Source organism: Bacillus rossius (genome assembly GCF_032445375.1).
Source record: "Bacillus rossius redtenbacheri isolate Brsri chromosome 9 unlocalized genomic scaffold, Brsri_v3 Brsri_v3_scf9_2, whole genome shotgun sequence".
Classification (NCBI taxonomy): domain Eukaryota; kingdom Metazoa; phylum Arthropoda; class Insecta; order Phasmatodea; family Bacillidae; genus Bacillus; species Bacillus rossius.
The window spans coordinates 36,078,994-36,102,513 of NW_026962013.1; the positions used below are offsets into that span (position 1 = coordinate 36,078,994).

The 23,520-nt window shown below is 36.9% G+C and overlaps 1 protein-coding gene across 2 annotated transcripts in view; it reads left to right on the forward strand.

Moving 5' to 3' along the window:
- Window positions 1-23,520, forward strand: part of LOC134542987 (lysophospholipid acyltransferase 6) — a 172,467-nt gene that overhangs the window by 90,762 nt on the left and 58,185 nt on the right. The window contains exon 1 of one of the 2 annotated variants that reach the window (XM_063387639.1): window positions 5,006-5,153. The exons of the other annotated variant lie outside the window; for it this stretch is intronic. The gene's annotated coding sequence lies outside the window, so the exon portion shown is untranslated. Of the gene's footprint in view, window positions 1-5,005; window positions 5,154-23,520 lie in introns of those variants that run through there. 2 annotated transcript variants of the gene reach the window in all.

Consider the following 23,520-nt stretch of genomic DNA (forward strand, 5'->3'; position numbering starts at 1 on the left):
TAAAACAATAGAATTTTATTTCATATAATTCTGTATCAATTTCATCTAAGTATTACACACCCATTTAAACACATTTTATATACATAATAATTTTACTTCAGCAAGGTCTTCGGTTTCTTGTAACACAAATAAAATTACCTAAAAAAAAAATACGGGAAATACTTAAAAAAGTTTTTAAATTGTAATATTTGCCAAATAATTTAAATAAATCTAACTGCAAATGTAAGAACACAGTATAAAGGTTTTAAAATTGTATTTTGGAAAATTACCTGAATGTTTATTTGCTAAAACTCCTCATTTAACTTGTTCAAAAGTATTTACATGTATACATATGCGTGCGTGTGTGCGCGCACGTGGAACTTATGTTTCTATGATCATTTATAGTTGCAAATAATGTAGCGGAAGTTAAATTGAAAAATATATAATTCTTTTTGGCCAATATTTGTTTACAAACATAATTTTACATGACCCCAGAAGCAAAAAAAGAAAAAGAAAAAAAAAAGAATCGCCACTGCCTTGTAATTGCGTTTCTAACGAACTTGTGTAACTAACGAAAATGTTTAACTGCTCAAGGTTAGTGATACAATAAATGCTTGGGTAGTGAAAAATCCATTGTTAAAAACCAAAGGTAATTTTAAACGACCTTTAGTTAACCATACTTGAACGACAGCATCGAGAGATTGTCCCTTATTTTTGTATCGTTATATACATAACTAAATCATTACGGGAGGAAGTTGCCATAGGCGGCTGGTCCTTCAGTTACTAATTTTTTTTAACATCTCTATAAAGTTGCAATACTAACTATTAATATTTAGATCATAACTCATTTATGTAACATTACACCCAGAGGTATAGCCCATAGCTAAAGTCGAGGTACAAATATAATCAAAGAAACATAATAAAATAAATTATAACTAAAGAAATATAATTAAATAAATTTATACAAAATCATTGTCATTTTTCAAATCAATTTTTTTACAATAATTATTGAAATATTCTAATAAAATCTTAAACATTATTTATTTGTCTTGAATGTACGATTCTTGAATAGAAGTATAAATAATAATTTAAATTGATTTTGGAAGTTATATTATCATATGAAACCATTTTGCTATTATTGTAATACACCGTGATTGCAGGATTCATTCATGTGTTACGGTAAAGAGTCATATCAAAATACATAATGAAGTCACTAAGATATGTGAAATAATGCTGTAATAAATGTAATTTGCGACGTTCACGTAGATGCCCGTAAATGAAACAGGTTAGATATCATATTTAGCACTTTAGTATTTCCAAAATAAGTTTTTTAAGGCGCCCAACTATTATAATAAATCTCTATCTCAGGGCCGGTGCAAGGTAAATTGGCGCCCTAGGCGAAAAACCCTCCGACACCCCAAAAAAATTTTCCTTGCCTCAAAATACATCACGTAAGTCTAAGTTTTTGTCAACAATCAAATGTAAGTAGGCTTGTGTTTTTTTTTTTTTTACTTTTTTACTTATTACAAATCATAAACAAGTCACCGTGGACTTTAAATAATTACTTATATCAATATAAACATTCCAAACTGTTACAAAAATCAATTTTCATCTAGTTTCAATAATCGTTAAACATATTATATGAGCTGTTATGTGTCGTGCTGCACCGCCCCCAGCTACTTGGCGCCCTAGGCGGTTGCCTAGTTCGCCTATATTAACGCGCCGGCCCTGCTCTATCTACTTAAACAATTCAGTAATTGTAGTTAGATGATTTTAAATCAAAAATATTCTATGAATAAATTTTTCACGACAAGTGAAGCATATTAATTATAATTTACATCACTGAAAAGCTGACAAATATATCTATAGAAATTGTCGACAACGTGAGACGGTTTTCAATTCATTGATTACTATTGCTGATACAAGTGTTGTGTTTTGACCGTTTCGAAGCGATAATATTCCCGCCTGAACTCCTGCGATATTCGAGGCATCTAGTGAGTAAACTCGGGACTAATCGGAGCTCTAGCGGCAAACTGTTGAACTCGTTCCTTTCATCAGCGGCAAGTGACAGTTAAATCACAATATTTTATACTCAGATTATTTAAATTTTGTACGTTGTATTAAAAAAATTAATCGGCAGAATTGTTCATTGTACCTTCTTTAAGTTGTGTGCAAAGTAACAGCCATGTACCGTTTAAATATATACCAAATATTTAGTTTTGAAAATTTCAAAACTAAAATTAAATAAGAAAGCATTTTTTGAGAAAATTTTAATCATCATATTTACAAAATTTGAAGTTTTGTTTACAATTCTGCCGTTTATATATTTTTTTATCTACTACGATATTTATGGCAGAAATAAATTTCTTGGAGGCTGCAAAACTAAGGACCTTAGCCTTAACCGTAGGAACAGCTAGAGGATTGATAGCGCTACCTACCGAGTATTCTATACACTACTTCGAGAGCAATGCCACTGTACTCTTTCCATGGAGTATATAAGAAAGTATGGCAGAATTCCGTCTCGTCCTTTGAAATGATGGCAGTTTTCCGTTAAGGTAGTTTTCCACCTTTTTCGAAGAGGCCAGGCGGAATACTGCCATTATGGTATCCTTCCAGTAGTCTTCTGCGCCCCCAATTACACTATTTAAAAAGGATAATATTTTTGTTTACTTTAGTTCAGAGACTGTTTTATAGCATGATTTCAGTGCACGCTAGTACGAACGTACCAATTTTCCATTAAGATCATAAAAAAATTGGTTGTCTGTAAAGTCGGTTTACGGACGATAGTTTAACGTGACAACGTCATAACAAATTATTGATGAAATGATTGCATACGTTTATGAATAAAAGTGAATCATTTTTATTGAATTATCACTATTTTGTATGGATACAAAAAAGGAGTGAAATGAAATCTATAATTTAATTGATAAATTTACTTTTATTTGCACTCATTAATTCAAATATGTTTATTACTTTAACGAAGAGATTATTTTAACTATAACTTTTATACATGTTTGCTATTTAACTTCTTCAATCTGTGTTATTCTGTTAAGGATAGGACGATGATAGGAAAAGTAGGAAACGAATGGAAGTGTTTCAAGTTTAATGTGCCTCGAAAAAGTCAAATCGATGGTTGTTCCAATCGAGTGGAAGAGAGATATGCGGCGCAAGCGTACAATGAGCGTAATGGGACAATGTGCGTTACGGGACACTTTTTCGTGCGTGCAGCCGGCGTTCATCGATTTATTAGACGTTGTCACGTCAACAATTTTAAGTAAGGACATGTTTAGTAGAAAAAACTTTAACAATTAAATGTGTTTGTTTTACAAATTTATTTAAAATCATGTGCAAAAACACCAAGTATTAAAAGCAATATCATTTAGCACAGTACCCCGTTAGGCTTTAGGATGGGGAGACTTGTTGCTTAACAGTAGGCGGGCCCCGATCCCGCCACATCGTGTATTTGCAAATTGGACCATTTACAATGTATATTTACATTATTTCTGGATACTACCCACTTATTAAATAAGTGTAAATTACTTCGTTGTGATTTCAGGAGGTTGAAAGTCATCGTGTGTTGGCGTGAAGAACACAGTCGTGGACGCATGTTTAAACTTTACGAATTATGTGTATTACATTTCGGAAGCGAAAAATAAGTGTTGTAATAAAAAATATGATGAAAGTGAGATAAAAATATACATGAAACATATACAAAACTGTATTTAACTTTTCCGTTAAGTTACAAACACATTGTCGCGTATCTCATAATATTAAATATGAGAGCGGTGACAATGTTCTATGAGCTCATTTTCTAGCGCACCGAAGCGTGGTGCTTCGCGCAGGTATAGTCTGTTTCGTGTAACATGTCTCAGATTGTACAGTTATCTAAAATATAACCAATGGTCTACGTATCCTTCTGCCAATGTTGTCCTGTCGTCGGTGTTCGTAAACAATTTCACGTGGTTTTCAGTGCCCTTAAACATTCATCAAGCAATGCTTTACAAATGACAGATGCTAATCGGGTACCATTGGTACTACTTTTATGAGTCTTAATTCAACTGACAAACTTTGGCTGCAAGTTCATAATGAAGTAATAAGTTCAATATATGTATATGCTAAAGGTGAAAAATGTTTTCGAACAACTAGTTTATTGAAAATAGCAGAGAAAGTTTGTAAGCAGGAATATTAAGCGTTTGTAAATTTTTTAACTGAACAAAGTTCTACAAACATAGAAAAATTAATTACTTTCGTAATATAATTAAATCCACATCATTCTCCCACTTTACAAAATTGTATGGAAAATTAAGATGTTCTGTTAAGTCATTTACCACAGTGATAAGTTTTACAGTGGTCATAGAACGTTGTTCAGTTAAACATTATCCAGATATTTAGTGTTTCACCCTAAATAAAATTTCTGTTATTCGCAATAAATCAATTTTGTTTTTCTGCCACAAATATTTTCAACCAGTATTCACTGAATGTAATATAACGGCTGTAAATTGACGCGCCAGTGTCCGTAATTATCATCACTTATGCAGCTGCTTACATCCATTATATTACATTAGTGAATATATGTTGAAATTATTAGTGGTGACACAACAAAAAATTCAAGGGAATTTTCGTATTAAAATTTCAGTTAGAGTTAGAGATATACTAGCCGCCATTTTGGATTCTCTTTTCGTCTGCTAGTGCATGATAGTGTCGATAGTCATTTCGCTTATTTTAATATCTGCTAGAACTCGCTTTTTTCAATCACCAGATCGGCAAAAACTATAACCGATCGTCGTCTTGTCAGCCATCTTGGCTGCCAACTTGTTTAATTTTGTTGCACAATTGTAGCGAGTTGGTACGTGGTCTATCTGTGAAGCTGCTGTCGTGTCGTGTTAGCGTTTTTTTCCACGGACCAGGAAATGTTTATGGTTACGAACGTCACGAAAGTGTACTGAAAGGACAACCTACACAATGGGCCACTGCCAGTCGAACTTGAAAACCAGACCCGGTGGAAGCTGCTAATTGAAACTTCGATGACTAGTCGAAAACAAGGCATTGACAAAAGGAGGCCAGTCTTCGACTTAAAACGCTTTATCAAATCGAGCTGTGAATTTGAGCGTGTTTGCTAGTTTGAGCCCAAACTATCGACACGACTCAAGTCATGACCATCGAGTTGGTATTAGGTGAGTAGCAGTTGACAGAATAATAATAAAAAAAATTAACATGAATTTCCCACAGGGTCTAATCTCGGGTTGGATGTCACTACTGCTTAAAACTCGTAAACTATGAAAGTTGAAGTAAATGTAAAACAGACTTTGCTCGTGGTCGTTACGTATGACTCACCCGGTTAACATTTGCAGTGATGATGTAATGAGCGTTGGTGGGGAGCGTCGAATCATATTCAATGGTCGAACTGAAGTCAGTGAGAGCTGTGACTCCGAGAGTAATTGAATGATTTGCGTGATTTGAACTTTAAGTTGCTCGTGAGTAGTGCTAGTTGAGTAGAATAACTATAAAGTTATTGACTTTGGTTTTGGAGCCATCAATCGCAAAATGCCTAAGCGAATACATGTTATGTTGGAGAAAAGAAAGAAAATTAACGTAATCACCCAAGAAGAAGCAATTAAAAATGCAGAGAAGTGTCATAGGTATCGAATGAGACAAACAGTAGCCGATATAAATGAGCCAATGGGGCAAAACGAGCCCCCGAACGAGGCACGAAATGTGTGTTCGAGCGAGCCTCAGCCGTCTACCTCGCGAGAAGCGACGGGTAATGCAGAAAAATATTATATAATGAACGTGGATAGGCTCTCTAATGATTCTGATATTCGTCTAATTCACGTCAAAAAATAAAGCAACATCAATTTTTATAAATATGTTATTTATTTCATACTTAACATTCCCGTACAACGCGATGAAAAATCATTAAACAAGCCCCTGGCGGGTGTAGTACAAAATACGGCCTACCCAGAATTATTTGATAGTGTATAGTTGTGTAAAAAAATTTAATCTCAGTATAATATATATATTTTATAAATGCGAAAAGATAAACTCTCATAACAAATCATGTAACAATGTAACATACGAACAAAATTGTAGTCAAATTCTTAAAAACAGAAACTTAAATGCACCTGGTTCACATATATTACAGTAGTTTGCCCTCATAAAATCTGTTTCTGATTCGTTGCACGTTTTATTTTTTTTTACTTGTTTGGATAACGAGGGCAGTTGCTCGTTTGTTAGGAAACCCGCCCGGACTGTTAGCGGGGTCACCACAAGAGTACATGTTCGGGTGAAAGAGGACGTCTGGTAACCCTAGTTGGTACCCAAGACTCGGAGTGCTCCGCGTCATTCACACGACACTCGACATTTATTAAAGGTGTCTTGATTACGGATGACATTTAAAAGCCATTGCATACTTGCCAACTTGTACGATTTACCCGTAAAATGTACGGAAAATCATGTTATTGTACGATTGTACGGCCATATCAGTTATTTTACTGGCTTTCCGACATTTTTACGTTATTAAAATACGTTTGTAAGATTTTGGTATCGTATCAGCGACGGCATATCAAGGTCAAATAAAATACATCCGTGTCAATTGTTTCTTCATTGGTTGCTACAAGCCAATCATCTGTTGTGTTTATCTTTTGGGCTCTGGCTTTTGGGCATGTATTTTTTTTAGCAGTTTTTGAGTATTTTAGCGCGGAAGAAAGTGTTGTGGTTTGAATACGGTTATATAATTATTTTTTTTTATTTAGCTGCATTAAACGAAATGTGTAGTGCTACGTAAATAATTATTTTGAGATGCGTGTATTGTAATTGCGTTTGTGGCATCAGTACGATTGTATTGTTTACAATATGAGCGGAAAAACCAAGCAGTACTCGCAGGCATTCAGAGACGTGTATATGCAAGAGTTTCCGTATATTATCAAGTCTGATAAAGGTAATATGTATGCCTTCTGTAAGGTTTGTCGTTGCGATGTAAACATTGCACATGGCGGAAAAAACGACAGAAATCATGGCAAAACCACCAAACACAACAATAACATGAAAAGTGGCGAAGAAAATACGAAAATTCATAAGGTAATTATTTTGTGAAAACTGAAAGCGTGGACAATGCCGTCATTAGAAGTGAGTGTTTGTTCACGCATTTCATTGTGGAACATAACCTGCCACTTAGTGTGGCCGACCACGCCGGGCCTTTATTTAGGAAAATGTTTCCTTCATCCGACGTCGCGAAGAAATATAGCTGTGGCAGGACAAATACATCTGCTATTGTTAAAGAAATGCTACAGAGGATATTGTGACGCATTTGCAAAATGGCCCTTTTTGTTTGTCAACCGATGGGAGTAATGATTCCGATTCCAAACTGTATCCAGTGGTGGTTACGTTTTTTGACGAAAATGTGCAAAAAAAAGGTCTCGTGCATTCTTCCGTTGCCTAATTTACAAGGCGATGCAACAGGTCGTAATATCGGCAGTTTGATGTTGGCAGAATTGGAACGTCTTAAAGTGCCCATAAAAAACATATCATTTTCTGCAGACAATGCTACAGTTATGCTAGGACATAAAAATGGTGCGGCAGCTGTTTCAAAAAATGCTCAGGAGGGTCTTATTGTATGGGATGTTTGTGCCATTTGATTAATTTGGCTGCAGAAAAGGGGTCAAGTTGCTTGCCAGTAAAAATTGACGAAATTTTAATAGACATTTATTATTATCTTGAGAAAAGCAGCAAACGAAAAGAAAGTCTGACAGAATTTCAAAATCTACACAATAAAGATGCTAAGAAGAGTTTGAAACATGTTTGTACCAGGTGGTTGTCATTGAGTAGAAGTCTGACTAGATTTGTAGATAAGTGGGAACCTTTGTTGAGTTTCTTCAAGAAAGAAGTCAGGCATCAGAAACCACAGTGTTCGTCACTGACATCTTACAGGATTCCGAAAGAGAGTAACAAATCTGGAGAGAGGGTAGGCATGATTCAGAAACCATCAGGTTCTTTACTCTTGCCCAAAGAGAACTTCACATCAGTAGGTAAGTCAGATGTTCTTTCACCATCGTGTTCTTCCTCACCTTCAAGCATGACAACCAAGCCGTCTGGAACAAAAGAATATTTTAATTTTGAAAGAAAACAGTCAAGTAAAAGAAAAGCAGATGGTGATCCTAAGGTCTCTTACAAGAAAATGGCTGGTGCAGTCTTGTCAGTAAGTGATTCTGACCTTATTTTGAAAAGTAAAAGGCCAAATTTAAGTCGTGAAGAAAAGCTGTTTTTTATTTCTCTCAATGCCACTGAATAGAGCTTTTTGCTTGTGTTTGTTGCATGTGATACCCACATTTGAAAAAAGTAAACATAATGCTCCAGGCATCAGAACCACAAATTCACATTTTGCGACACATGCTCTGTGACTTGTTGAAATTGAAGTTAGCTATCATGCTGTTGAAAATCAGAGGCAAGACTCTGATATGGTTATTGGCTTTCAGACTTCACAAACTGTAAGTGAATTAAAAGCATCTGACAAAAAAGTGTTTTATGAATCTGGGAAAAAGTATTTCATCACTGCATGTGACTATATTGTTAACAAGTTTCCTCTGAAGAACGAAGTTTTGATGAAAGCAAGTGCTACCAACATCGAGGGCATTGAATGTTTCTCTGATGTTGAGTACTTCCTGAAATTGTTTCCTGTAAGGTTACCACTTAAAGACATGAAACAAGGAGCATGGCCATGGATGAACTTCACAAACAGTTAATTTACCTTCAGCTGGAAGATCTTTCTTGTTTAACACAGAGTGCCAATATTGTGGGAAAATGGGTCAGTGTCTCAAATATGAAAAGCATAACTGGGGAACCGAAATTTGATAGACTATCTAGAGTAATGTTTTCCATACTCGCAATCCCTCATAGTAATGCAGAGTGCGAGAGGGTGTTTAGTTTGGTCAAGAAAAACAGGACCCAGTTCAGATCCCAGTTGTCAAATAACTCTCTTGAAAGCATTTCTGTAATTAAATCCAGACAAATGGGTTTTTGCTATGATCAGAAGTTTTCTGAGAAATTTCTTCAAAAAGCTAAGAAAGCAACTGCAGCATCACTGAAGCATTTTCCTTAAGGAAAAAAAACTAGTTCGAAAGTGTTGTAAATAAGTTTGTAGGCCTATATTTAATTACATACCTAGATAAGAACATGAATTGAGTGCAGCTGATGATGGGTGCAATATTGTGTAAACTTCTAAATCAGATGTGTGTGAAATATGAAATTCACAATATTACAATGCAGATTTTTAGGTAATTTAATAGCTGTATGTACTTTTTTGTTAGATAGTATAAAATATACAGTACCTATTTGGTTATTTATTATGTTTAATCGTGGAGTAACCAAATTGCCGTGTTTGGTTTACGCTATAATTAATCATTTAAAATTTCTACTGGATTGGGAATTTCAAAAGTTGGCAAGTATGCCATTGCATTTGCTTATACAAGTAGAGCGCGCCCGGAAGGGTCCCCACCCGGCTGAAGGGCGATACAGCCCCGGTGCCAGCCTGGACAGTTGGTAGAGGCTGGATGCACTTCGGCCAGATCACGGGCCTTCTGGGTTGTCTGAGTGGTCCCAGAGGTGTGGTAGACTTGGTTAAGCGTCTCGTGGTACTCTTAGGACGGGGATTCCTGTAAGTCAACCACAGGTTAGCATAATTAGGTTAAGGAGAGGTGGGCAGTGATGCTGGGATGGTAGCCTCAGCAAACCTGGTAGCCTCCTCCTCAAACACTTCCAAGTCGCGATTAAATGACATATCCATTCTCCTACGGTTAGTGTTGGTAGGATTCGGCCCTCACGGGAGTACATTCATGTAAACCCAGCACGTAAAACCATTGCAGCTCTGCTGAAGAACTGCCTATACAAATCCCGTTTCATGTTTTTTTTTTTTTAAACATGCATGTTTTGGTCAATGGTAGATACTAACACGATCGTTTTTTTAGGTATGAAAAATTCTAAACGTGGTATTTTAAATGTAACAGAACTAAAGGGTCGCGGCTTAAGTTTCTCAGTGGCGCGTTACCGACGTGAAGACTGCACGCCAGTTCGGTGCCCGGCGCGTAGAGGCGAAGAGGCATGTGATGCGCGAGCAAGTGTCGCCCTTAGCGTCAGAAGGAAAAAAAAATACACGTGACTTATTAACTGCTCGTATGTTTACTAAAAGTGTTTATTGATCATTACGCTGAGGTCGGATGAGTAGTTCCGTTTCCGTATTTCGTTAATAAACAGTGGTTTTAGAAAATTGAAAATTACTAAAACGATTATTCTCAGAACAGTTGTTAGGCATGAAACATAACGGTACAGATTCTTAATACGTCACATAATGTTGTGGTACCGTTGAAATCCCGTGGTCGCCGTTTGCGAGACGAGAAGACTGCGCTCTTAGAGGAGACACCGCGCTGGAAGCACCCCGCCTCGCCGACACAGCTCTTAAGCCAGTCACCCCACCTCCTCTCAGGTGCACCGCCGACGATGCGTCGGCCGAGCCGGCGATGACAGCGGCATGCGGGACGCGGCTCGTGCGCGAGTGATCTTTTTCCCCCGCGGCGGCGAACAGAAATAAACCACGCCGCGAGAGCGAGAGAGAGAGACGGCGAGGCGAACTGGTTGCAGAGAGGAGTCGCATTCGTTTGCATCCGGCCTGGCACAGATCCTGCATCGCAGTTGTTGCACGTGTGTTAGCCAGCGGCTCACAGGTCGACAGACATGCGTCAAATTGGCCGGCTAATTCGCGTTTTTTATTGCATTTATAAACACCTGGTTGTCATGTATTCAGGATAATTGGGCGGCTAATTCGTGTTTTTTATTGTATTTATAAACACCTGGTTGTCATATATTCAGGATAATCGGGAGGGAGGTTAGTAATTCAATCGGCCCATGCAGCATCAATCACTAGACATTCATTAAAAGAAAAAAATAAACTGTTTAATTACGTATATCTGAAAACAAATATTTTATTCTGCTGATTTTAAACATAAAATTAGGTCTGTATACCTTTTTACATATGGGACTGTATTGAAACCAGTCAAAATATCTCTATAAAAACCTACATCCTAACCCAGGATTTCTCACACCGAAGTGTTGTGGATTTGGAAATCATATTACCACAATATAGATTACTGTGTCTGTAAACGACTGGGTGTGGAAGTTTCTTTGTCCTGGAATGTCTTCAGAGGGAAGAATTTACTAACGGTAACGGTAACGGACGCGGTTCGTAGGACGCGATGCGGCAAAAAAAAATATCGCGTTATTGCGGTTTTTACTCGCACGACAAATAATAATAAGCTATTGCGTATGAAATTGCTTACGCACTAAACATTAGAAAGATAAATAGTTTAAATTCAAAATTTACATTCTTTCGGGGAAAAAAAAACACATTTCAAAGATTTCGCAAATAAATTAAGTAAAAAAAAAAAAAAACCTTAAATACTCTAGTATTACGAATGCACCAGTCTAACCATCATTAGAAAACCAAAACCTGAAACACATTAATGTTACGTTGCGCTCGTTCTGTTGACAAAGTGTTTCGTCGCCAGCTGTGGTCGGACAGATCCGCCCCACGCGACTGCGCTGTCAGCACCTGGCGTCGTGGGTCACATGAACCACGCGAGTGCCGTGTCCGCATCTGTTCCATTACTGCGACACGCCAGTGAATCAACTGCGAGGCCACAGCTCCGCTCCTAAGCCCACCCCACACGGTGCCCATTTCCTTATGTAACTTCTGGTACACCTATGGGTAGAGACCTGCAAAATTCGCGGGTTCGATGGCCTTCAGGATAGACTGCACATACCCCTGTACACTCGGGCAAATAACGCAAGTTCATTGGCTGCCGACTTGTAAGTCGTCTCAGATGGTTTGTCTGTGATTCGATCCTTCTTTGGTTGAGGGTTTATAACTGGTTGAGATTCGTCCCGATGAACAGTAAGCCAATAGAAAATTTATCTAATAGGTATATGTGTTTGAATTCTAGCCTATCACCGATTGAATCCGCGAATTTTGCAGGTCTCTACCTATGGGTATAGTAATGGGAATAAAAGTTTGTATAGCAGAAGACAAGAAAGAATTCGTAACTCCAGACACACGATACCTAGAATGTTAACAGAAAACCAACCAACGCAGTTGCCGACCGAAGCAAGCATATCGGGGAAGGATAAATATGTTGTCTATTTAATAATATTCTGAAGGAAAAAAAAAGATGAAAATTGCAGCTGTTTATGTTAAGAAATTATGTTATGTACTTACCTGGTGAATTATTTTTTTTTATTTTTATATTCTAATTTTTTTCTCAAAAATTTAACAATTGGTTTAATATTTTAAAACAAATGCAGAACAACTTTGAAAATAAATAGATTGATTGCATTTTTTATTGCTAGGTTAGTTTCAAAATCTAGTAATATAAAATTTTCAAGGATACAAGGGAAATTGGGTTTGATTTAATGTAGTTTATTTATGATATCCTTATATTTCATTATAATCAGTCAGTTTAGCCAGCTGATTCACAGTATTAACTGTGCTAATTTCATTGTAGTAGTAAAAATAATGCTAGGATTCACATATAGAATTCCTGGAGTGTTTCTGAAGATCGCTGTTGACCAGTCTTTCTGGTCTGGAACTGGTATGGTCTGCAGCAGCTCGCTAGGAGATCCTCGCAGGGTTCGAGGTCTGGTGTCCGGTGCCAGGTGGGGTGCGGGGTTGCTATTGTGAGCTTTGTGTTAGTCCATTCTCGCACTCTTGATAAAGCACAGTCTGTTTTTTTTTTGACGTGACAACGCCTAATAAATCGATGAACGCCGGCTGCACGCACGAAAAAGTGTCTCGTAACGCACATTGTCCCACTACGGATGTCCCACTACGGATGTGTCCTGTTATGCTCATTGAACGCATGCGTGGCATCTCTCTTCCACTCGATTGGAACAACCATCGATTTGACTTTTTAATCATATTTTCGTCGTTTGAATTATTAATATTATGTAATTTAACGATCGTCCACCGATTTTCAGCACAATTGGCACGGTTATTTAAAAGTAATGTTGAATATTCAAATACGTTTTTTTACGAACAATGGTGTTTTACAGTTACACATAATAATTCAAATTACACCCGGGATCTTTCGCACAATGTTTTAAAAAATATTATAACACATTATAAATAAGTTTGGTGTATTTGGGATGCGTATTTGTTATTAAATTGTGTTATAAAAACGAAATAATATTATTCCCCTACCGTGCTTCTATCTATGTTGACGGATGCGAACCGAATGAAACGCGATATCTATCCGCTATCGCGGGAACCAGGCATGGCGAGTGCAGTAATAATAGGTTAACTAGCATTATGGTGATTCATATAATTTATGATAGATATTTGATTACAGTTTATTTATATGAAAACTTGTTCATAATTATATTTAAACTTTATAGCTAAACACCAGTTTTTAAAATTAATTACAAGTCATCTAGACGTGAACTGTTTCGTCGACTGTTTATAAAGTGAAGTGAAAAGTTAATGTGGTTTTCATTGCTTATTACTACAAGAATTTCGGCAATAAAGGTTATTTATTCTTGCATTTTAAAAATCTGATTACTAGTATAATTTTAAGTATTTATTCTTTTATTATTAAAATAAAAATGATTCAATTTTATTCATAAATGTATGCAATCATTTCATCAATGTTTTGTTATGACGTTGTCACGTTAAACTATCGTGCGTAAACCGACTTTACAGACAACCAATTTTTTTTTGTTCCAAATCATATTACCAGAAACAAACCATCGTCCGCACAGCCATATATTACACAGCAATCTGGTTTGTCATATCGCAGCAGTTAATAAAATAAAATTTTCAAGTGTATAAAAGGCAAAGTACAAAGGCATACTTTTGTCAGTATCTTATCATAACTGACTTGTACACGCTCACACCTATATTTCCTGTTTGCAAGAAACTCAAGATTGCTATGTATATTTCGTGGGAATTCCTGATGCTCGAGCCTTCCAAGAATCTGGGGCCACTCTGCATTATCAAAGGCCCCAGGTATATCCAATGCCACTCCCAACACACAACTCACAGTCAATCGTGATAATTGTGGAAGTCATGTCCAGTCCGGCTTTCTCAGTGCTTTTCCAATGTCAAAATCTGCATTATCTGTAATGCATTCCTTCAACAGCATCAATGAATTCACACATTCTCTTGTTAAGAAGTCTCTCGTAAATTCTCCCAAGGATGGGTAGCATCGTAAGGGGTCTGTAGGATTTAATTCTTGATAGATATTTTCAGTTCCCTTTAAATGTTATCTTTATAGGCCCAACTGTCCAAATAATCGGAAAATTTCCCTGATCTTTGCCATATTACATCATTTCAGAAGTATTCCTTGAATCCTTGGAAATTCACGTCATATCGTCTATAATGTTACTTCATTTCCAGATGCTTTCTCAAATTTAAGATTCTTAATACCCAGAACAAGTTCATCTCATGTAAGATCCGTGTTATTCTGGGTAAAAGGCAATAAATATCATCATTACTTTTCTCTTCAGAGTATGGGTATGATATTCACTATGGAAATTATCGCCAGGTAATAGTCCGCCCAGTACTGCTCTTAGGTTTTCTTCTTTGGAGCTTATTTGTGACCCATCGGTTTTCTTCTTTGGAGCTTATTTGTGACCCATCAATTACTAATTCAGGCAATTCCAGAGGAAATTTTACCTTCTCAGCACACAACCATTATATTAACCCCCAAGGTTCAATGTTTCTTTTAGGTGTAAATAATGTTTTTAATTATTTCTTCCTCTTAATTTTTTCCATCTTCTTATAATATCTCTTGCCATGTCGATGTAGGTCCAATAGTATAGCTCTTGCTTCAGGATTTTTTTTCTCTTTTTAATCTTTCTCGAAATTTTATGTGCCTCTTACGGACTTGTTATAACTCCATTAACTTCATGGTGAACTTGTCAAATATATCAATTATCAATTGTTTTATTTTCCTGGCATAAATTTCAGCATCATGAAAATATCTTAGGATGGTCTCTGCTCCTGGCATAATTTCTTTGTCAAACATATCCCAATTTGTTCCTTTGTGGGAGCATCTTTTCATAACAATTTTTAACTTGACAAGTCCAAGGTCAGTTGAAAATGTGATAAGTCTTTGATCGCTACAGCTATCCATAGACTCATTTCATTGCGATATTTTCAGTGCTAATCTCATATCAGATAGTGTTATATCCAGGTGTGTATCTGTATCTCGAGAAGAGATAGCCTACATAGGTTGCCAAGATGCTCAGTTGGTTCAACACATCAAAGTCATAAGCAGGAATGCATTTACTAGATCTAATTTTTCACCTGAAATAGGAAATTGACGTAATTCCGACTTGGCATTAGAGTCTGCAACGATTAATATCCGTTGAGTTCTTAAAGTATCCATTTTATTTTTTCCACTATCCAAGGAGTAGTTTTGTTTCATCTGAAAGTTGGAAGTAAGAGGATACTATATAAAACTTCCAATTCTTTAATTCAAATAATACACACCCATGGTAGTTATTGGTACCTTGCCTGATATTCCAACGATCTTACCACGCACCAGATAGAGCTCTTGTATTAGTGCATTGTCCAAGCCATTTTCTGCACATCTTAGAAAATTACATTGTCTTATTTTTAGAACGATATCTTATTCATGTGTTACCTTTTCCATCTCTCTTGCAGACGATATGGTGATTGACACTACTGAACTCAAGTGGGTAAAAAATAAACCAGTATGGCATTAGCACACACTTGCAGATGTGTACAATCCGCGATAGTAGTGCTCCTAGTAACAAGCACTGAAAACAAATATGATTATAGTGCACTCGAGTAGATAATGTATGCAAAACACGACACTAGCACTCCTAGTGGCAAAAATTTTAACTAAAAATTGTGGCCTCCAACAGCAACTGCTATTTATACTCCATTAAAATAATTCAAGCCCGAATATGAGTTATTTTTATATATAGGCCTAGCTTATTTAATTCTTAGTCTGGTAATTGTATCGATGACCGTTGGTTAAAGATGTCACTTTTCCATGCCAGAAGTCCAACCTCTCCTGGTTCGAATCTCCTCGCTGCCGATGTATTCTGTATAAAAAATTAAATTTTTCATGTCTATAAAGGACCGCATTATTAGAGTGTCTGACTCGGGATCACAGCATCTTACGATTCTCGTCAATTAATGCCACTTACCTTACACTGAGCCACCTCGCTCATCTGTCCAAAGAAAACAAAGGACAACTCATGGCAAGCGAAGCAGCCTCGTCTACAATTATTGCTGTGTCAGAGAAGCAAAGTCGAGTGTTGTCCAACTGTGTGTGTCTGTACATGTTTTTGCTGAATTAGATTGTATTGTTTAGTTTGCCAGGCAGATGGAAAAACTAAACTGAAACCATCAGCATAATACAAACTAAAATTCTGTTTCCAATTATATTATTTTATTATCTCAGTGGTGGCTGCAAAGCTCATGAAAGATTGTTAATCCCCTCCCTTTAAAAAAAAACTTAATTGCGTGCTGATTACTTTGGTATCGAAAAAAAAAAGAGTTGGAAAAGGGGGGGGGGGAGATTTCAGCTCATCAAAGCACCCCCCCCCCCCTTGCCTCCCTTGAAATGGAACCAGACTTTTGAAACTGTTGGAAAACCCGTTTGGGTTAGATGTATTGGCTCGGGGACAAATACGATTGCAAATTATTTTCGAAGATGTGCGAGTTTTGTGACGCCGAGTGTATTTTTGGTTAACCGGAGTGTCTCGCAAGGTCACCTTCACGATGATGAATGCTCACATTAAACACTGGTAGTACTAGTACTCAAAAAATAAACGCGCGTCAGTTTTACAAACAAAACAATGAAATAGGAATTGCGCGAAACAACAAACCAGCACAGTGTCAGTAAAGTGCTGTAATGAAGAACACAGTATATAATAAATGGAAGTGTCTGTGCAGCCACTGCCAGTCTTAAACGCCAAGGTGCCCCCCAGGTTAGGCAAGGTTGAGAATTACGTGGTCGTCGGACAGCATGAATAGAAACATCTAACAACTCTACACGACTTACTCGGGAACCATGCATTTGTCGTCGGAGATGAAGTCTCCAACTCGTCACAGAAAGTATTAGAAGTAGTAGTGATAAACATAGAAATTTCCACTACACAAATTTATTTATTTACTTTCTTCAGTTTCTATTTATCATCAATATAAAAATGATGGACTAATTTTAAAAATAAAAATTCAAAATACAACCAAATTTAAATACTTGAATAAATCGACGGTAATACTAATGGGGCTAAAACAAATGCCATACGAATCTTGCAATACAATGTAAATCCTAATTTTTTTAATCATACTTCATTATCTGATCTTAGCTAGGTATAAACTGACATTATAAAGATGAGTTATGGTCCTACTTTAGTAAATCTTCTAACTGCTAGATCGACAGCAAGAATTTCGATAAAAATGCCAATAAAAACTCAGAGCTTCATTGAAAGGGAGATGGAAATCATAAATTTTATAGTCCAATCTCGGATCACATAAAAAATAATCCAAGGAAATGTACCAAGGGCAAATTCTCAAGTTTAAGATTATTTTCAATTTAGCTTATTAATTGTTTTAAGTCGAAATATCTCCACAAAAATACATCCTCGCATATTCACAATTATGTATACTACAGTATAAATGGATGAAATATTAACTTAACGCAGACTTTTAAATGAACACTTACAAAATATTCTTCTTTTACACACCATCAAACAAACCATAAACACTCCCCTCTCTAGTTAATAGATAACTAGGGGCATTCATATTTCGCGAAAAGATTCCAAGGCTAACTGAAAGTTAAAACACTGCAGCATCGTCTGTGCTTTGCGATTGGGAGAGTTTCTTTCGGCCACATGTCGATTGTGACAAGACCAATCACAGTAATTCAGCACGGAAGCAAACTCGTCCTGAGTGGCACAGTCAGATAAGACAACGACTCCTCTCTCAGACGGCAGCCAATCACAAGGTAGAAACCGGTGGTGCGGGTATACCTTGATACAGTCTAATAGGCCAACGGATTTCTTCGCGAAAAAAAATGCCTGCCTCTGTAGATAACTATTCGATACATCATAGAGGTAGGAATGTACAGTAAAAGTGTGACCTTCTGTGATGACCTAATCGACGAAACTTAAAAGCCTCACTCCCATGTACTTGATTGTTGGACGTACAGAAACTATCACTGTTGCATCTGTCACTGTTATCGTGCCGGTGCTGTGTGGTGACTACGCCCTCCCGCCAATGGGTGACGCAAGCGCGGGCGTGTCGGCGTGTGAACACATGCAGAAGGAAGGCAGACGTGACGGCACCTTGATCGGCGGGAGGGGACCGCCCGTGCCTGGTGACGTCACTTCCACCAATATCCCCCCCCCCTCCTGCAGGTCGCCCTAGCGGCGCGCGTGAAGCCCGGGCCAGGCTTGTGGCCTGCACACTGCCAGACCCCGGACCTCCGACACTGGCGGATACTGAAGGAGGGTGGGCATAGCGGCATGCCCCACCCCCCTCCAAACATGAATATATATTTTTTAATTTCTCCTAATGCCTTATCACAGTTTACCAAACTTACTTAAGTATCATTTTACTGCAGTGCTACAGATAAACAGGACGTTTTTTAACCACAAAAAAAAATGTTATAAATATGTATTTCAATTCTAAATGTACTAAAATTGTATTAGAAATTTTAATTTGGCCCTCCCCTGACCACAATTCTGGATCCGCCCTTGACCTCCGACAAGACGGACTGAGACAAGATACTGATTAATGTTGCATCTTGTTTGGCTTGCAGTGACAAATTTGATTGTTTCGCTTAACTTCTGGGGGCCTTTCACTGGCGACAGGCGACCTCCTCTAGAGTGAGGTCCGATGCGTTGGTTCCTTAAGAAGTGCCTGACGACGAACTCAAACGGGCCATGCGAATGTGGCTGTTATTAGAGCCGACGGCGTCCTATGAGACCGGGATTTTCAAACTGATCCATCATTGGCAATAATGTCTCAACATGCATGGAAGTTATACGGAGAAGTAATAAATGGGTAATACTTTCATTTCGGTTTCATATTGTCGTTAATTGGTTTTTTTTTTACACTGTATACTAAGCATCTGGATAATGTTTCATTAAACAACTTTTTACTATCACCACAAAAATTGTAACTATATAAAAATTATTTCATTGAAATAATTGGAGGCAACATTCATTTTCCATTCATTTTTATTGATGTGTGTTACCCGCGATTGTTTCAATTAAATCATTTTATTACACCGAAAAATTTTGCAGTGGTTGTTGAACTTTGTTCAGTTAAACGTTATCCAGATGATAGGTGTTTCATCTTTAATTTCTTTATTATTGAAAATAAAACTTTCTTCTGCTCTATCTTCAAAGTCGTGTACCCCCTAACAATTATTTTGAGAAGAAAACTATAATTTTGGTGTTTCCAAAAACTATTTATTAATGAAATAAAAATGTTGCTGTCACTAATAAGCTACTTCCTTGACTCTAAAAAAATTATATACCTGCCACCATAAAATATTTGGTAGGTAGTCTGTATTCATAAAATATTTTACACTGGCCAAATAACGTAAGAATTTTTTTTTTGTTATGGTTAAAACAAAAAGTTTGTTTGAAAAAACTCTTGCGTGGCTAAAATCACGGAGTTAGGAATTTTCAGGATACGGCACACTGTAAAAAAAAAGGAATTGGATTTTTTACAAGGAAAATCCTTGGAAACCCTGTTGCCAACGATATCACTTGTAAAACTACAAGGCAGATCTTTGTAGAATTGCATATAGCAAAAGCTCTGCTTTACAATTTTACATGTGATATCGTTGGCAACAGAGTTTCCAAAGACTATCCTTGAATAGTACAAAAAAAAATATTTAGAGTGCATTCTGTGACGTAGTTGAAGTCAATTTTTAACTTCATCATCGGCATACTGTTCCACCCAAAACATTGCGGAAAAATGGTGTTTGATAACGTCTGATGACGGTTAGTAAGTTTGAATTAGAATCACGTTCATAAAACAAAAAATTCATGTGAAACTATGGTGGTGGCTGGGAATCCCCCCCCCCCCCCCCCCCCCCCCCCCCAACCTCCCTGATGTGGCGGGCGGGCCGCCGGCTGCTCTTGTCCGCGCTTGTAGTGTCTCGCTGTTAGTCGGCACCCGCTGTGGCCAGATTTATACTACCCGGATTGCCGGCATTGTATACCATCCTTAATTATAATAATATTCATTTTTTCTTCAATTCTAATATTATTTGATTTTATAAGACTTTAAATTAGTGTATATTGACTGTAGAATTAGTTGTTATTTTTTAAAGAAAAAAATAGTCAAATGCTAAACACAAATATTATTTTTCACTATTTATAACAAGGTATTCCATTCAATTATGTGCTATGCTCAAACAGAGGCAATTTTTTTTATATTGAATGATAAAAAACGGTTGAAACCTTATTTATTAAATGATTCTAGTGATGAAATACAAGAAAATGTCTTTTAGAAATTCTCATTATATATTTTTTTCTTTACAAAATTCAATGTTTAAGATACATTCACAAAATGTTAGAGTGTCTAAATCTTTTGTACTCTATGGCGTGTATCTGATTACAGAGCACACCGAAACAAGGAAATCGCCAATGGCAGCAATTTTCCGTTGGAAAGAGAGATAGTGTCCTTTAAAATGCACACTGCAAACCAAGGACGACACGCGCTATATACACTCGGCGGATGGAGCCGCGCCTGGTTATTTACTCGTGTCGTTTAGTGAGAGGGGTCGCTTGCACTAGGCGAGATTACCAGCCACTTGCCTACCGAGCCACTTGCGCCTACCAAATAGTCACTCAGTGTAATCACTCCGCCCCGCGCGCTTTGCTTCGAGGAGGGCCAGTTGAACATCCTCGTCAGCAGGGTCATGTACGAATCGGCGGAACCTGGAAAGTGGCCCTTCTTCTTTGATACACTGATTTAAATAAGGGAATTAAGAATCAGTGTTAGAAAAAAAAACTATATGTAGTTAAAGTTCTAAATCGACCACCAATCGACATCCAAATTAGAGTTTCAGATATCGCCAGGATTTTGAGATTGAAATTACGGAACTTGAGGTTTTCGCTAAATCGCAAGATAACTGGTATTGATGTCTGCTGGTGTTTACGTGTATTTTCCAACCTTCATCCAGTCTAAGGGCGCGGTTACACGGGACCCTGAACTACTTCAGGTGAACATGTTTAAGTAAACACGTTTACAAACGCGAAAGTGTGCGGTTACACGGTAGTTGCTGAAAAGTGTGTTTAGCTCTAAAACCGATTGTCTACTGTCAACGAATGACTGTGTTGTTGTTCTCTATTTTTTAATTGCATCCAGAAAACGCGGGATTTTCTCACTTGTTTATACAGCAGTATCAGCAGAAATGAAATGTGTTTACATATTGCTCAATATTTTTTTACAAATCGGGAATTCAAACATGCACAGTAAAATTTTTAAACTTATTTGTTATTATTTTTTGAGCGAGAGTACCTATCTCAGTTTTAAGAAAATTAAGGTCAGGATAAATTAAAAAATATATGTAATTATCTGTTGGTTTTTTTTTGTTGCATTCGGTAAAATATTACTCGAACTTGTGCCAGAAACACTTTCCATCTAGAATTTCTGCAAAAGACTGTTTATATTCTAACCAGCCAATCAGAGGCTAATGTAGAAGATATGTCGATCTGAACTACTTTGCCAACCTGTTTAAGTTAAATGAGAAATGGCCTCGAACGAAACATGTTCAGACTGTGTGTAACCGCACTCAACAGCTGAACATGTTCACCTGAAGTAGTTCAGACTCCCGTGTAACCGCGCCCTTATTCGGTTCTTCTTCTTCTGGGTATTTTTTTTCTCGAACACTACTTCATACGAGTGCCTCGTCCCGTGTCACGTTGGCGTGCACTGCAAAAAGTTACTCCGAGAGAAAAAAAAACGTTAGCTGCTCTAAAACAGTATAAATCAAACCCCCACAAACTATAACGGTTGTTGTGAAACTGCTGTGTATTTGTTCTGAGCTTATCTACGGAGTAAAAAATTTACATTTGTTCTTTTGGTGGGTAGCACAGAGTAAATTAAACAATAATTGCAATTAGGTTTACAAATTTAAATTCACCTACAGATTTAAATAAAATGAGAAAATCGTCCTTGTGGGTAAAAATAAAATAACAAGCAATATGGAGAAAGTTTTGAAAACAAAGTACGTTTACGCAATGTTTGAATTTTTGTAAAAATATTGAAAAACGTTTATCACATTTATTTTTTAGGTTTTACTTATATTGTTACCAGCGATTATTTCATATTTGAATGATATAACGTGAAGTTGGTACTCCATATCGAAAATGACCTCTGTAAACCAACATATGTTCGTGAACAATAAATGCAAGTTAGGTTTGGTTCTTTCTAAAACAATAATAAAATACTCTTAATTTACTCAGAGGTTAATCTACAACCTGTATCAGTTTATAACAGTGTTGTATTTGGCACGTGGTGATAGTCAGAACTGAATGATGAAATAGTTCTTAAACCAAAGTGAGAGAATTGAATTTATTCATGGAAATGCTATGCGTATTATTTATTGCAGCCAGAAACGAAACCTGTGCCATGTAAAGCAGTTGATGCATATTTATCACCGGAACCCGAGTCCGCAAGAACCAAAATATATAATATATTGATTTTTTCCCGACGTCACGTTCTTCTAGCACAGCTCGGCACAGCACCGTAGTTATAGTTCCACGCCGAGATTGTAGTAGAGAGCAAATGGTGAACACTGTTGCCAGATTGTACCTACCCTGCTTGTTAACATTAAAAGTCTATATATAATAAATTATGTATACCATTCTTGATTTTTCTAAGACAGTAAAATATTGTCTACTGACAGTATTATTACAGTTGTAGTCATATTGACAGGGAAAAAAATTAAATGCTAAACATCAATTATTATTTTACTGGAGAAACTATTTGTTAATGTCAGTCACTACATATTAATAAAAAGGCATTTCACGAAAGTATGTACATCCAACGCTGAAAATAGCAAATTTCTTAAAACTAAATGATATCAACAATGGTGGTTTAAACCAAGATGTCTTCTTTCAATAACATCTCCTTAGAAATAAAACAATGGAAATCATCAGATGAAGCTCTTGACGAAATACACCAGGAAAATGTATTTTCACAATTCTCATGCCAAATTTTACCTTACAAAATACAATATTTCCGATACATTAAACAAATTTTCATTACATAACAAAGTTGTGTCTGAAACATTAGCGCTCCATGGCGTGCATTTGGCAACGGAGCACCCCGAAACATAAATAGCACTAATCATGCATTGGAAAGAAGAAAAAAGTAAATGCCCATTTAAATGCACACTTCAGTCTCAGGTTGAGATGCGCTATATCAAAAGAACTGTGTATCCTCCCCGCCTCAGCCCTCCTGCTTCTACCGGCTCCTCGGGGTCGGGTCAATTGCAT